This window comes from Dendropsophus ebraccatus, chromosome 1 (assembly GCF_027789765.1).
Source record: "Dendropsophus ebraccatus isolate aDenEbr1 chromosome 1, aDenEbr1.pat, whole genome shotgun sequence".
Taxonomy (NCBI): domain Eukaryota; kingdom Metazoa; phylum Chordata; class Amphibia; order Anura; family Hylidae; genus Dendropsophus; species Dendropsophus ebraccatus.
The window spans coordinates 83,374,234-83,388,176 of record NC_091454.1 but is presented as its reverse complement, the minus strand read 5'-3'; positions in this window follow the sequence as shown (position 1 = coordinate 83,388,176).

Here is a 13,943-nt window from a genome sequence, read left to right as displayed (position 1 = left end):
CAGTCTGTCCGTAACAATTCTAGATTGTCTGTAACCCCTCCAGGTTGCCCGTAACCACCGCAGGTTGCGCATAACCACCCCAGGTTGCCCGTAATCATTCCAGATTACATGTAACCCCCCAGATTGCACGCAACCACCGCAGGTTGCGTCTGACCACTGCACGTCGCCTCAGGCACTGCACCTTGCCTCTGACCACCGCACGTCGCCTCTGGCACTGCACCTTGCCTCTGACCACCGCACGTCGCCTCTGACCACCCAAAATTTCCAGTGACCCCCTCCAGATTGCCCGTAACCACGCCAGATTACAGGTACCCACCTCAGATTACCTATTAGCACTTCAGTTTATCCGTAACCACAGCAGATTGCCTGTAACCACCCCAGATTGTCTGTAACCACCCCAGATTGTCTGTAACCACCCCACGTTGCCCGTAACCACAGCAGGTTGCCTGTAACCACCCTAGATTGTCTGTAACCACAGCAGGTTGTCCGTATTCACCCCACGTTGCCCGTAACCACCCCAGGTTGCCGTAACAACAGCAGGTTCCAAAATGGGGTGACTTATGGCGAGATTTTACTCCGCTGGCACTACAGGGGCACTGCAAACGCACCTGGCACTCAGAAACTTCTTCAGCAAAATCTGCATTGAAAAAGCTAATTGGCGCTCCTTTCCTTCTGAGCCCTGCTGTGTGCCCATACAGTGGTTTATACCGACATATGAGGTACCTTTTTACTCAGGAGAACCTGCGTTACAAATTTTGGGGTACTTTTTTTTTCTTGTTCCTTGTGAAATTGAGAAATTTCAAACTAAACGAACATATTGGAAAAATTTTAGTTTTTCATTTTTACTGTCTAATTTAGAATACTTTCCTCTAACACCTGTGGGGTCAAAATGCTCATCCTACCCCAAGATGAATTCTTTGAGGGGTGTACTTTCCAAAATAGGGTGACTTATGGGGATTTTTCTCTCTGCTGACACTACAGGGGCTCTGCAAATGCATCTGGCGCTTGGAAACTTCTTCAGCAAAATCTGCAATGGAAAAGCTAATTGGCGCTCCCTTCCTTCTGAGCCCCGATGTGTGCCCATACAGTGGTTTACGCCCACGTATGGGGTACCGTAGTACTCAAAAGAACCTGCGTTACAAATTTTGGGGTGCTTTTTCTCTCATGTTCCTTTTGAAAATGAGAAACTTTAATCTAAACGTATATATTATTGGAAAATTTTATTTTTTCATTTTTTTTAAAGTGAATACTTTCCTCCAGCCCCTGTAGGGTCAATTATACCCCTAGATTAATTCTTTAAGGTGTGTAGTTTCCAAAATGGGGTCACTTATGGGGGTTTCCAGTATACAAACCTCCTAAATCAACTTAAAAAAAAAACTGGTCCCTAAAAAAATCAGTTTTGGAAACTTTCACGAAAATGTGGTAATTTGCTGATAAATTTCTAAGTCCCGTAACACCCTAAAAAAGTTGAATATGTTTATTAAATGAAGCCAGAATAAAGAGGACATATCGGTAATGTGACTTACTAACTTATTTATGTGATACGACTTTCTTTTTTTAGAAGCAGAGAATTTCAATGTTCATAAAATGCAAATTTTTTCAATTTTTCATGATATTTTGATGTTTTTCACAAAAAACACACAAAGTAGTGACCAAATTTTTCCACTAATATAAAGTGCCATATGTGACGAAAAAACAATCTCAGAATCGCTAGCATACGTTAAAGCATCACTGAGCTATAAGTGCATAAAGCGAGACAGGTCAGATTTTGAAAAATTAGCCTGGTCTTTTAGGTGCAAATAGGCTTGGTCTTGAAGGGGTTAATTTAAAAGTCCATTGAATTTAATTGTAAAAATGATGAAAGGAAAGGTGAAAAGAGAAAAACTGTGTGAACAACTAAAAAATACCATCCGCTGTTTGCGAAAGACGTCCATGCAGACAACGTCCATTATTTAACCCACTGTGTGCATTGGATATCCATCATTGACTTGACTCCGTTCATGAGGCCACTGTAACGTGGTGGGGTAGTTTACACCATTTTTAAATGGTAACCAAGAGCCTCATTATTTTTGTGGAAGTTTTTTTGGGCAGTTGGGGGGGGGGGGGGTTGCTTTTAACTATTTTCATGTTTGTAGTAGGTCTGTATCTTGCCATTGCGGTGAGCGGTTGCATTTTTTTGTGTTTTTTAACTAAAGGAAGGTGGGATTAAAACACTGAGGAAAGAGAGGCTCTTCCCAAGAACTAGAACGTTTCTCAAGCAATGCAAAGCAAAGCACTAAGCAACTGCTCTCAGTAGTAAAAGGCCATGGTAGGAGAGAGGATTATAGACATATAAAACAAAAGTAAACATTTCTGTACGTTCTACATGATTTGCATTCTTTTATCTGATGTCAGAGTACTCCCCAAAGTATTCCATAAAGTATTCAAATCAATAAAGCATAGTGTACATTACACTACATTACATTACATACACTTCCATAGACAATACAGTGCCATAGACTTCTACATATAATGCACCCCCTGCTGGACACTTCATAGGAATTACAGCTGATTTGTGATGTCACGGTTTTTTAGGGAATCTGAACCCTGCCTGATCTAATAAATTAAGGGAAATAGCACTATATATGCATTTTCCATAATTAATGTACATTAGGAATTTATCTAACTTTCCATAAGTAATAACATATTAAAAAATACTTTTGGCCGGACTTCTCTTTTAATTACTGTCCTTCTGAGAACTTAAAAAGGCTATGAAAGTATCTGTATGTTTGGACAGACATTTACGAGAAAGAAGGTGGGAAGACGGGAACCTTAGTATCTTGTACTTTGTCTAAGCACTATTAGGACAGGAATTAAGCATATGAGCCACTGAACCCTTGCTCTGTGTGAAGTGTATCTGTTCTTTGGGAGTCATGGCCATTAGAGATGAACGAACCGGGTTCGGGTTTGAGTCCATCCGAACCCAAACTTTCGGCATTTGAATAGCGGCGGCTGCTGAACTTGGATAAAGCCCTAAGGCTATGTAGAAAACATGGATATAGTCATTATATATGTTTTCCAGACAACCTTAGAGCTTTATCCAAGTTCAGCAGCCACCGCTAATCAAATGCCGAACGTTCGGGTTCGGATGGACTCGAACCCGAACCCGGTTCGCTCATCTCTAATGGCCATGACTCCCAAAGAACAGATACATTTCACACAGAGCAAGGGTGCAGTGGCTCATATGCTTAATTCCTGTCCTAAATAGCAGCAGGAAAATTTCAGGAAAGGTCACTTGGGCACGAAGGTATTCCCTGAATCTTTTACTATATCCTTCTCCCTACAGTATATGCATTTCTAATAAGGGTAATGCTTTTTCTTGATATCTTTCTAAAATCATTCTCCTTATTTGCATTTCTTATAAGGGGAATGCTAAGGAGGTAGAGCGGGAAACAATTGATGGTCTATCTGCAGAATATCAATAGTTGTTCAGCGGGATGCCAACATACAGCACCCCGCAGGCCAGCTGTTCAGCACCTACACTGCAGTAAGAATGGAGTTAGAAGCAGTTGGTTCTTCCTTCTGGTTCCTTATGTACAACAACCTTGGCCACTATTCACATAAGTGTCTCACAAATGTAGATAATCAAATGGCCCTTCATGTCTTCTCTCTCTCCTTGACTCAAGCAGTGGAAATTATAATGTCCCTCAGTTGCACAGGAAGATCCACCTTGAGCTGGCTCCTTCGAAGGAACATTGAACTGCTTGCATCGGTACCTTTTCCCCCCTCTTTTCTTAATGTTGTTGCTATTGTGTCCCACTAGGATTTGCTTTGCACCTCTGTTACATACTGTAGCAGTCACACCTACCTGTTATGCAGACGGTGCAGATTGATAGGACATTGTGGCACTCATCCATATACTCACTTGTATCCAGGTCCAGTCTTCTGAAGGCAGCTTTTTAGTTTTGTGCCGGTTAAAAAAAAATGGACTTAACAAAGAAAGTCCTGGCCAGTTCCCAGTGCCACAGCTTAATGCGTCCATCAAAGAAATGACTGCCTTCTCTGTGTGCAGATGACCAGGACTTCCTGCACTTCCTGGAGACTGGACCTGGATACAAGTATAGCTTTGTTTTAAAGCAAAAAAAAAAAAAAAAAAAAGAATTCATAAAAAACTATTTCACATTCCCTGTTGATTTAGGTTTTGAAAATTATATCGACAGTGACACTTTAAGAACCTGGGCCCATTTTTGAAATTTGACCTTTCTCACTTTATGATAACAAATATATGTATGTTTATTTGCATTGGAGGATATGGGGATTATGTGTGTATTTTGATTTGATTTGAATTCTCTCTTAGTTCTGCCCTATTGATGACGCGATCACACTGATTGCAGCATCTATAGGTTTATCTGCCAGGATCTCCTGTGCTCTTTTCATGTGCGGACGCAATTGTGCGTCCATGAACACACAACAGGAAAAGATATGTTCAGTTGCGTCTGCAGTTCTAAAAGGGTTAAGAGGTAAAAAAACCCCCTGCTTTTACAATCCTTGGCAGGGGACGCATTAATCCCTTAGTGACTGCCAATACAACTTTTTACAGCGATCACTACTGGCCCTATTCTGATCCCTTTGGCTTTTTACGGTGGGATCAAAATAAGTGTTTTTCAATGCTCCAGTGTAACTTAACGCTGCAGGTAGTTAACCTGTTACATGATGCTATCAAATCATGACAGCTGCATGTGATGGGTTCTGGTGGGGTAAGTGTGTTATGCTTACCTTTCAGAAGTCCCATAGGAAGGTCCCTGCTTCGATCATCTCCATGCCACTCCCTCCCTGGTGAATAGATAGGATGGCAAACCCTGGGTTCTTGCTATTCTGTAGAACACTTGCTGAGCACTTAAGCTGCATTTACATATTATTAAAAAACAAGCTTCTGACAGATCCCCTTTAAGGAATCATTTTCATGCAGTTTCTTAGGCATTTCAGTACATCATAATGATTTAATAGAAAACATTAAATTATTTAAGTTCAAGTTTGATTTCACTTGTATCTGGCTTCTTAAAAACTATGAAATAATAATCTAAGGTGGAGGAAATGAGAAAGCATCAGTAACCAAAGAAATTCCTCTGAATACTGTAGGAAATACTTATGCCAAAACACATCATGAGTGTTCTGCTTACATTATCGTGAATAAGTGAAACATCTGTGTATACTCTTATCTTACTAAATGTATTGTTATAAAGGGTTGATTATTTAACATCCAAATTCTTGGAGCCTGGAACACAATCATCTGGAGGGAAAACATAATCACTAGATTTTAACTTATAAAACAGATTGCCTTATTAAGGGCATCCATTGACCAAGACCAAAATGCTTCACATTATTTATTTTTATGTGAGTCTTCGGGCCCAGGCCCATGGTCTCACTCAGCCATTTTCTCAAAACTGTAAACTTGGTTTAAGAGCGTTGCCTTGGTTTAAGAGCTCCCTGTACTGGGTGGGAGAGTAAGTCAGGGAAGAGTATGGTCTACAGCCCTGTACTCTGACCCAGGAAGCCTTCCTCACCTTCCAAATCATAGCAGATCCACCTCAGGTTGAGGCTTGCATCAGGGACAGGACTGTGGAGGTATTCTCTTCATAGCTGTAACCCCTCTCTACACGGACAGAGAGTGCTGCTATACTGTGCCCACATCTGTCCTGCTCATTCCTTCATGCTCCCTGCAGTCTGTCAGCCCTTGTATTTCCCATCCTCTCCATTCCTGCTATAATGTGTCTTCACTCACACTCAGCTATACACACTGCTGCTATAATCTGCCTGCACTCACACTCAGCTATACACACTGCTGCTATAATGTGCCTACACTTACACTCAGCCACTCACACTGCTGTATAGAAAAGTTTGTCACTGTCCTCCTGCGCAGCTCTGTGATTCTCACTTCCTGATTGGTCCATGCTGAACATACCCACTTTCCCAATTGCTGTCATGTGACCACACAGACCTCTGACAGCAGCCCTGATTCTCTGTTCTAGCCTGTTGTTCTATGCTACTGCATTATGGGGATCTGTAATTTCATCCTGTATCTACAAACTGCTGCTGTTTTTTCATTTTTATGCACTTACTATACATTATAAATCACATGCTGTTTGGCTATACTCTAAAGTAACCTAATATGACATATCCAGCTTTCTAAATGTTTGTTTTACTGTTATTCAGAATAATAAAAAAAAAAAAAACATTTTTGGGAGCGTGAAACCATTTGTTTGCATTTCAATGATTCTGTATGGGAAAATTTGCTTTGGTCTAAGAGTGATTTGGATTACAATCACAGTCCTAGAATTATGCTCCTAATCTAAGGCACCACTGTAATTCCCTGTCGGATCCACTTCTGGCTTTGCCTCAAAAACTGCAGTGGCAGATGCGTTAGCAGCCTAACTCTTAATTTTTTCACCTAGAGAGCAATAGTCTTTTTTTTTTGCAGGACCAATTGTACTTTGTAATGACACTGGAGTACTAATGTGTCCTTGCAGTAACATATTTCTGTGCTGTTCCACGCTTTGCCTGACACCACCGAGCATCATTACAATTTGTCATTACATGTATCAAACACTGCTAATCGGCTTTGTCTGATGTTCCTGTATACTATTGTAGCAATATGGCTTCACAGTATACACTAGCAAATCTAATATTGTACAAAAATATGTTGTAATAAAATCAATACACACCATCAGTATTTCAGAGAGAGGTAAGTTGCTTCACTCACCCCTGTATCCTGATATGGCTACATCTCATCTCTGCAGAACCTGTTGGACAAACATTTAAGGCTCTGCATAATTATAGTACCCTTCTTAGCTTTCCCTTATCCATAGGGCCCAAAATGGTAATAATGCCCCCCTTTGTGTCCTCAACAGTAAGATAAGTAGGTAAGTGGGGTGGGAGGGAGGTGTAGTTAGGTTGGGGAGAAGTAGGTAGGTACCCCCCCCCCCAAAGAGTAGGTAGGTCACTATAAAAAGTTTGACAGGTTCCCACATTACTTCATTTCCCCCAGTATGTAGGACTTGCAGTACATATTTACGCCTAGTAGGTCCCAAGTACATACTTTTCCCAGTATGTTGGTTTACCCAAAATTATTCATTGCTAGTGATGAGCGAATAGTATTCAATCCAATATCTATTAGATCGAATAGTACGCTATTCGAACGATAACACAGTAGAAATTTGATTCATCCTCACGCCCCCCGGCGCTTTTTTCCAGCCAATAAACAAGCAGGGGGAAGGGACAAAAACTAGAAATAGGCAGGACTCTAACTGTGATTGGCTGGTTAAACTATGTCACCTCCTGAGTATAGGAATAGGGGATTTCAGATTCATGTCACTTGCTGGTTGGAGCTAGAGAGGGACAGACTGTATACCAGGTAGAGAAAGATTTTAGGTTACGTTAGGTAGGAAGGGACCTTCAAAAGCCCTTGTTAGGGCTAAAAGTATAAAATCCATATATTTAGAAGCGGTTGTGAGACAGGCAGTGTGTTCAGACATCTACTGAGTGTATACGGCTGTATACTGGGATTGCAGCATAATACCTGTTATCTTGCTACTACTGATTTGCGCAGTCTGTGTCCTGTAAAGGAGTTGAACAGCACTTTCATTTTATTATTGTAAAAAACAATTCTATATCCGGTATACGGCTGTTTACTGTGAAGGCGGGATACCTGTTATCTTGCTACTACTGATTTGCGCAGTCTGCATCTTATAAAGGAGTTGAACAGCTCTTTCATTTTATTATTGTAAAAAACAATTCTATATCCGGTATACGGCTGTAATTGTGTATACTGTGATTGCGGGATAATACCTGTGATCTTGCTACTACTAATACATACGCAAGTGCATACCGCTAGACCGAAATGTACGCTTCTACTTTACGTTCGTATTTTGTTAGTGAATGTTCGATGAACACCAACCGATCACAAACATTTTTTTTTGTGTGTTCGGGATCACAAAATTGAGATGTTCGCTTATCACTAGTGTTAGATGCACCCAGGCATGCTTCCCCTGCTGTCCAATATACATTCCAGAGGTGTTGGCATTATTTCATGAGGTTTCAATGTGCACTTGGTGACCTCCTAGTGGTCTTGATTTGAATCTTGAATCTTGATTTCCAGGTCCCAAGTATTTTTTTCCCATAGACTATAATAGGATTCGATATTCGTTTGAATATACGAATATCGAGAGCTATTCGAATCGAATTTCGGATTATCGAATATTTCACTATTCGCTCATCTCTACTTATTACAGCTACTAAAATGAGTTTTTGACAATGTCTTGAAAGAGGTGGTTAAGCTAAAGTTCACATCGCTTTTTACAAGACGTCTGACAAAATGGTCACAATAGAAAGCCAGCCAGACAAATCTAGACAGTTTATGTTTTCAGACACAATGCATTTCATGCTGTTTTCCTTTGAAACATGGACAGGCAATATTATTTGCTTGACCTGTTCTGTTGAAACAGCTGACCAGATAACGTAGTTATCTGTTTTTAAGTGAGTGTTGAGAATATAACTGGCTCGTACGCATCCGCAGATGTAGGTTTTAATCAGTATTCTCCTAAGATCTTTTTCCAAGCAACTTATCCCATGTCCAAAAAAAATCTTGAGAAAGAAAAAAACAGAAACGGGTAATTGCAAGTACAACTACATACAACTCCTGAATAGGTAATATCAAGACACACTATATAAACAGTTTGGAGACTTATAATGCTGCTTAACATTGTAATGCACAATGCAACATCAATGATTCCGTATACAAAAAAATATTGTCACAAAGTGTATAATTACAGTAACAGGAACTGTGCCCTGTCCTGAGTACTCTACTGTTGCAGCTCACCACTTGTGGCCCAGTTTTACCAACTTCTCCGTTGCGCTCCCCATGAGGGCCATGGCAGTGGGTGTCCATCATTTTCCTTTCCCTCTTCCAGGCTTGGGCTTTATACCAGCCATCTCTGCACTTTCCTCTAAAACATGCCCACCTGCCTTCTTAGATTTAGAGAGCCCATGTGCTCTTCATTATTTTCCTCCACCAATCCTATTTCTCTATCATCTATGTAAAGCAGCTCTGCCCATTCTTTGTTCCTGCATTTGCTAATCTGTGTATCCTGGCCCATGCCTGTTTCTCGGACTACCTTCCTGACTGTTCTGTGCTGTTTGCCTCTTCATTTGCCAACCCAAACTGTCCAACCTGCAATTCAGATGCCTGCCAAGACCCTCCATGTATCTGTCTATAAAGCTGCCTCATTTCTGGTACCATTCTGATTAACATGTTTATGACCTGGAAAGCCCAGATCTATTAAAGGGTTTAGATTTGCCCCTTAGTGACCGCCCTATTTTGGGCCTTCATGACCAAGCCATTTTCATACTTTTTTCCATTGCCGCCTTCCAAGAGTCACACCGTGGACGTCTTCTTCCGCCACCTCCTCCCCGATTCCAGCAAAAAAGCCCCCCCCCCCCCCCCCCCCCCCCGCTGGAGTACCCCTTTAACCCTTTATTGGAGGGATAATAGAAAAATGTAATTTTTACATTTTTTTGTAATATTTTTTTTAACTATTGCCACTTTGGCACAATAGAAACTATCTTCCTGGAAGAAAAAAAATCAAAAATTGTCACCACATTGAGAGATTCATAGAATTTTTTTGCAGGTGTGTAGTTTTTATTGATACCAAGTATTACATAAATATGACTTTCTGATCTCTTTTATGGCACATTTTTAAAAAAAGGATTGATAAAATACAGCAATTCTGGTGCAGTTTTTTTTTATGTTTACAGCGTGTGTCATGCAATATAATGAATTACATAGTTTTATAGATTAGGCCGTAACGATACCAAACATGTATAGGGTTTGTATTTTTTTTAAAGTGTTTAACATACAGTTTATTATATGTGGGGAATACAAGGCATTTTTATTATTGGGGGTGGGGGCTTTTTTTGTGTGTTTTATTTTACATTAGTGTACATCACTATACACTAGTGTATACTAATTAGTGATACATGGTCCATGGTCAGCACTGAGGCATGGCCCCTGGGATTACCGTGGAGATCGGGAGCCCATACCTCGCCGCAGGACTTCACAATTACATGAGTATACCTGCGCGGCCACCAGAACCCATTGCATGCCACTTTCATGATTTGACAATTAATGGGTTAAACTACCCAGAGCAGAGAATTTTTCGCTCCAGGTATTTACAGGGGGAGATCAGCTGCCATACTGACTTCTGATCCCCTGCGATGCCAGTGCAGGACTGTGGCAGAGCCTTCCAATACATACGTCATAAAAAGGCGTACTGTATGTATGGGAATAAAGCCCATTAGTGACCGCTGTGAAAAGGCATATTGGCGGTCTCTCATGGGATGGACACTGGTGTTAACTGCTCAGCTTTCATTTTACCAGACCTGAAAGCTGAGCTGTAAGTAGTTGCTCTGGGCAGTTTACACCAGTGAATATTTTATACCCTTTCACCTATGATCCTGCAAATTTTGTATACACCCTTACTTAGATGACAGCTATAATCACCTTTGACAAAGAGGTACAATGTTAGCAGCAGCCATTTCCTGTCAGAAACCAGCGTCACTGCAGCTTACTAGGCTGCAGATACATTATTGTCCAGTTACGCCAAGTATTAGCCTCCTAGCTAAGCCTCAATTTGGCCTTGAAGTTCTATAAAGATTATTAGCCATTCAGAGGCAGAGGTTGGACACTGCTACAGCCTCTGAATGGTTGAGAGGACCTGTTAGGTAACTTCTCAGAACCCAGTAAGGAGCTGCACATCGGGGACTGGAGCAGCGGAGTACGGGTGGCAGCACAGGAGCCAGGAAGGTGTATGTTATATTTTTCACTAATCCCCTCCCCAGGCCCTTTGCAAAAAGTGGTCCCGGTCAGACAACCCCTTTAAGTGGAAATGAAGCTATATTTGAAAAAAAAACAAATACAAAAGAAAAAACTTCACTATATCTCTCTAGTTAATGATGTGAAAAGATTGTTCAACACCTGTGCAAACAAAAGAAATATCCCTCTTACACAGCTAAGGGATGCAAGGATCAAATTCAAAATAAGCTTTTAGAGTAGAAATAGATCCACTTCACAAGCACAGAAAACGGTGCAAACATTTTAAAGTGATGAAAATGTATTTATGCTTCAATACAGTGATGTTACAAGCAGCATAATCACACATAGGTTATTAATTGAGGTGGCAACGATGAACACGTCATTGATCGCATCTTTTGAGCGGACCTTAAAATTCTTGTTAATCGTTCACAAATCTTTCAGTGTAAAGACTTGTCGTTCTGTCGTCTGCAAGGATCACTATTATATTACAATCGTATTAACTGTCTTATTAACATTTGTTTGCATCGATTTATCTTTTCGTCTAGATGGCTATACTTTATAAAGAAAATCATTGCCTATCATTCACTAAACAAGTGCTTAAGCGATTTATCTGTACATGTAAAAGGACCCCTAACCCCCTAGATGACTAAGGACGTACCGGTACGCCATGGGCGACTGTCCCCAGACGACTCTGGGCGTACCAGTACGTCCTGAGCTATAAAGCGGGCTCTGCTTCATAAGAGATGGGGGCCGGCTGCAGTGAGCAGCCCGGCCCTAAACGTTAATGACAGGCTGCAGCATGTCATTAACCCCTTAAACGCGGGGGTCCCGGGTACCGCCTGGAATCCCGGAATTCTAGGCGGTACCCGGGCTGTCTCCTCCTTCCCCACAGACCGGGAAGGCATCGGGAATCAAATGCTGCAGGTTTGAGTTCGCTTGAACCTGCAAAATCCCAATGTTCGACCATCTCCATTTAAAGTTAAAGGCAGCTGCTCCTTCTATACAGGTTGTGTACCCACTGCTGTATATCCATAGTGCTTCTTAGCAGCAGTTATTGTAAATCTGTCATTACTACTGCTGCTTCTTGCACTTCTGCTTACTCAGAAACTTGCAAACTGAGTGCATGAATAACCCCTTTCTCCCCTCCATCTGTACTGTTTAAATTGTGCCCCAGCCTGTTCCATGCTCATTCACTTGCACTAAGGCATAGCAGTAAGAAACGAGTACTGTGCTATGCAGTGATTTGCACGGCAACTAAGGAATGAGGGACCTGTGTGTGTAATACTGGCAAACAGCTTAGCCCTGGTCCTGCCCCCTGAAAAAAAAAAAAAAAAAAAGAAAAATAGCTGTGCACCATTGAGGTGGCTCTCAGGCACTCAACAATAGCAATGAAAGTACTGAACTCTAGCAAATATTTATTTATTTTTAAAATCAACTGGTACCATAAAGTCAGCTCCTCAATGTCCCAGACTCTATCACAATCAGAGCGGCGTTTAAAAAATCTGGAGCAAGTTCCGCCCATCCCATAGACTCAATGATATTCGCAGGCGAATTCTGCCGTCCGCCCACATGTCAATTCTTTGGGGAGACACTGGAATTTGCCGGTGACTATCACTGAGTCTATGGGACGGGCGGAGCGTCAAGCAGAGGCCGCGTGGCGGAATCCACTTAAAAGTCTCTGCATGTATTCCGCAGTGGGAACATACCCTCATAGGCTATGTTCACACAACGTTTTTTTTCAGCTCAGTTTATAATGATGTTAGTTATTTTGAGTCTGAAATAACTGACTTTATTTAGCAGCCTGGCCTCCCCATGCAATGCAATGCAATGACTGCTGTTGGTACATTATTCTAGTTTGGGATTACTAATTGGCCTTTGGGTGTGTCTTAATTGAAAAGTCCATTGAATTTAATAGTAAAGACAGAGAAAGAACGGTGGAAAAAGGAAAACTACTAATAAAAAACGTCCGCTGTTTTCAAAAGACGTCCGAAAATAATTATCATGGTCATTATTTTGACGTCCGCAGCAAAAACGTCCGTTATTCAATACACTGTGTGCATTGGACGTCCGTCTTCCCATTGACTTCAATGCATTGCCACTGCAGTCAGTTAAATCTCAGCAAAAACGGACGTTTTTTCAAAGATGAAAATCGGCCATCAATTCTCTATTTTTGACGTTGTGTGAACATAGCCATAGAGTAAAGACTGCACTGTAGTATTAAATGATGGCAATTACATGGTGGTCCTAATATGGCATATGGACAGGAGTTGTCTTCATGAAACAACCTCTAAGTCGAAATTTACTACTGTCAACACTAAAAATATAAAGTAGCAATTCAGAACCATTTATCTTTCAAACTTATCAAGTTTTCAGCTTATTGAAAAGTTAAGCTCGTCTTTCAAACTAAACAAGGCTGTTTCAGTTTAGCTCCACAAAAAATATTTTGGAACCATTTTTTTCAATTCCCAATACACATTTTCCTTATAAACATTTTGTAGGCAAATAAAATGCTTGTATTATTCCATGAGCAGTCATTGGAAAAGTGTTTATATTAAAACAATAAGATGGGACTCTGTCTTCGACTTCTTTTGCTCATTCTGAAAGTATTTATTGCAGTTGTTCCCTCCATTGTACTTTTCCATCGGTGTAAGCCATAATTTATTGGATGAGGATTTTGAAATCATCAAGATGCCCCAAGGTAATTGTGAAGACTTTTAGAATGGAGAACATGGTCCTTTTTTTATTTTATTTTCTGCTTGCAAATATATGTCTAAATATATTTCCTATATGTGTAAATACTGTATATATATGTAAGAAATATATATATATATTATATATATATATATATATATATATATATATATATATATATATATATATATATATATATATATATATATATATATATATACACACACACGCAAACAGTCTGTTGTAGGCCAGCTCACCTGCCGTGGTAGTGCCCTTGGTGCACGGTAAGACCCGGAGCCAGGGTCACAGCATACAAAAAGGAAAAGTCCAGCACCAAAATGGCAAATCCCATAAAGCTTAGTCTTTATTGTAATTCTTCACATCAGGTACAGTGAATAAAAAAGTT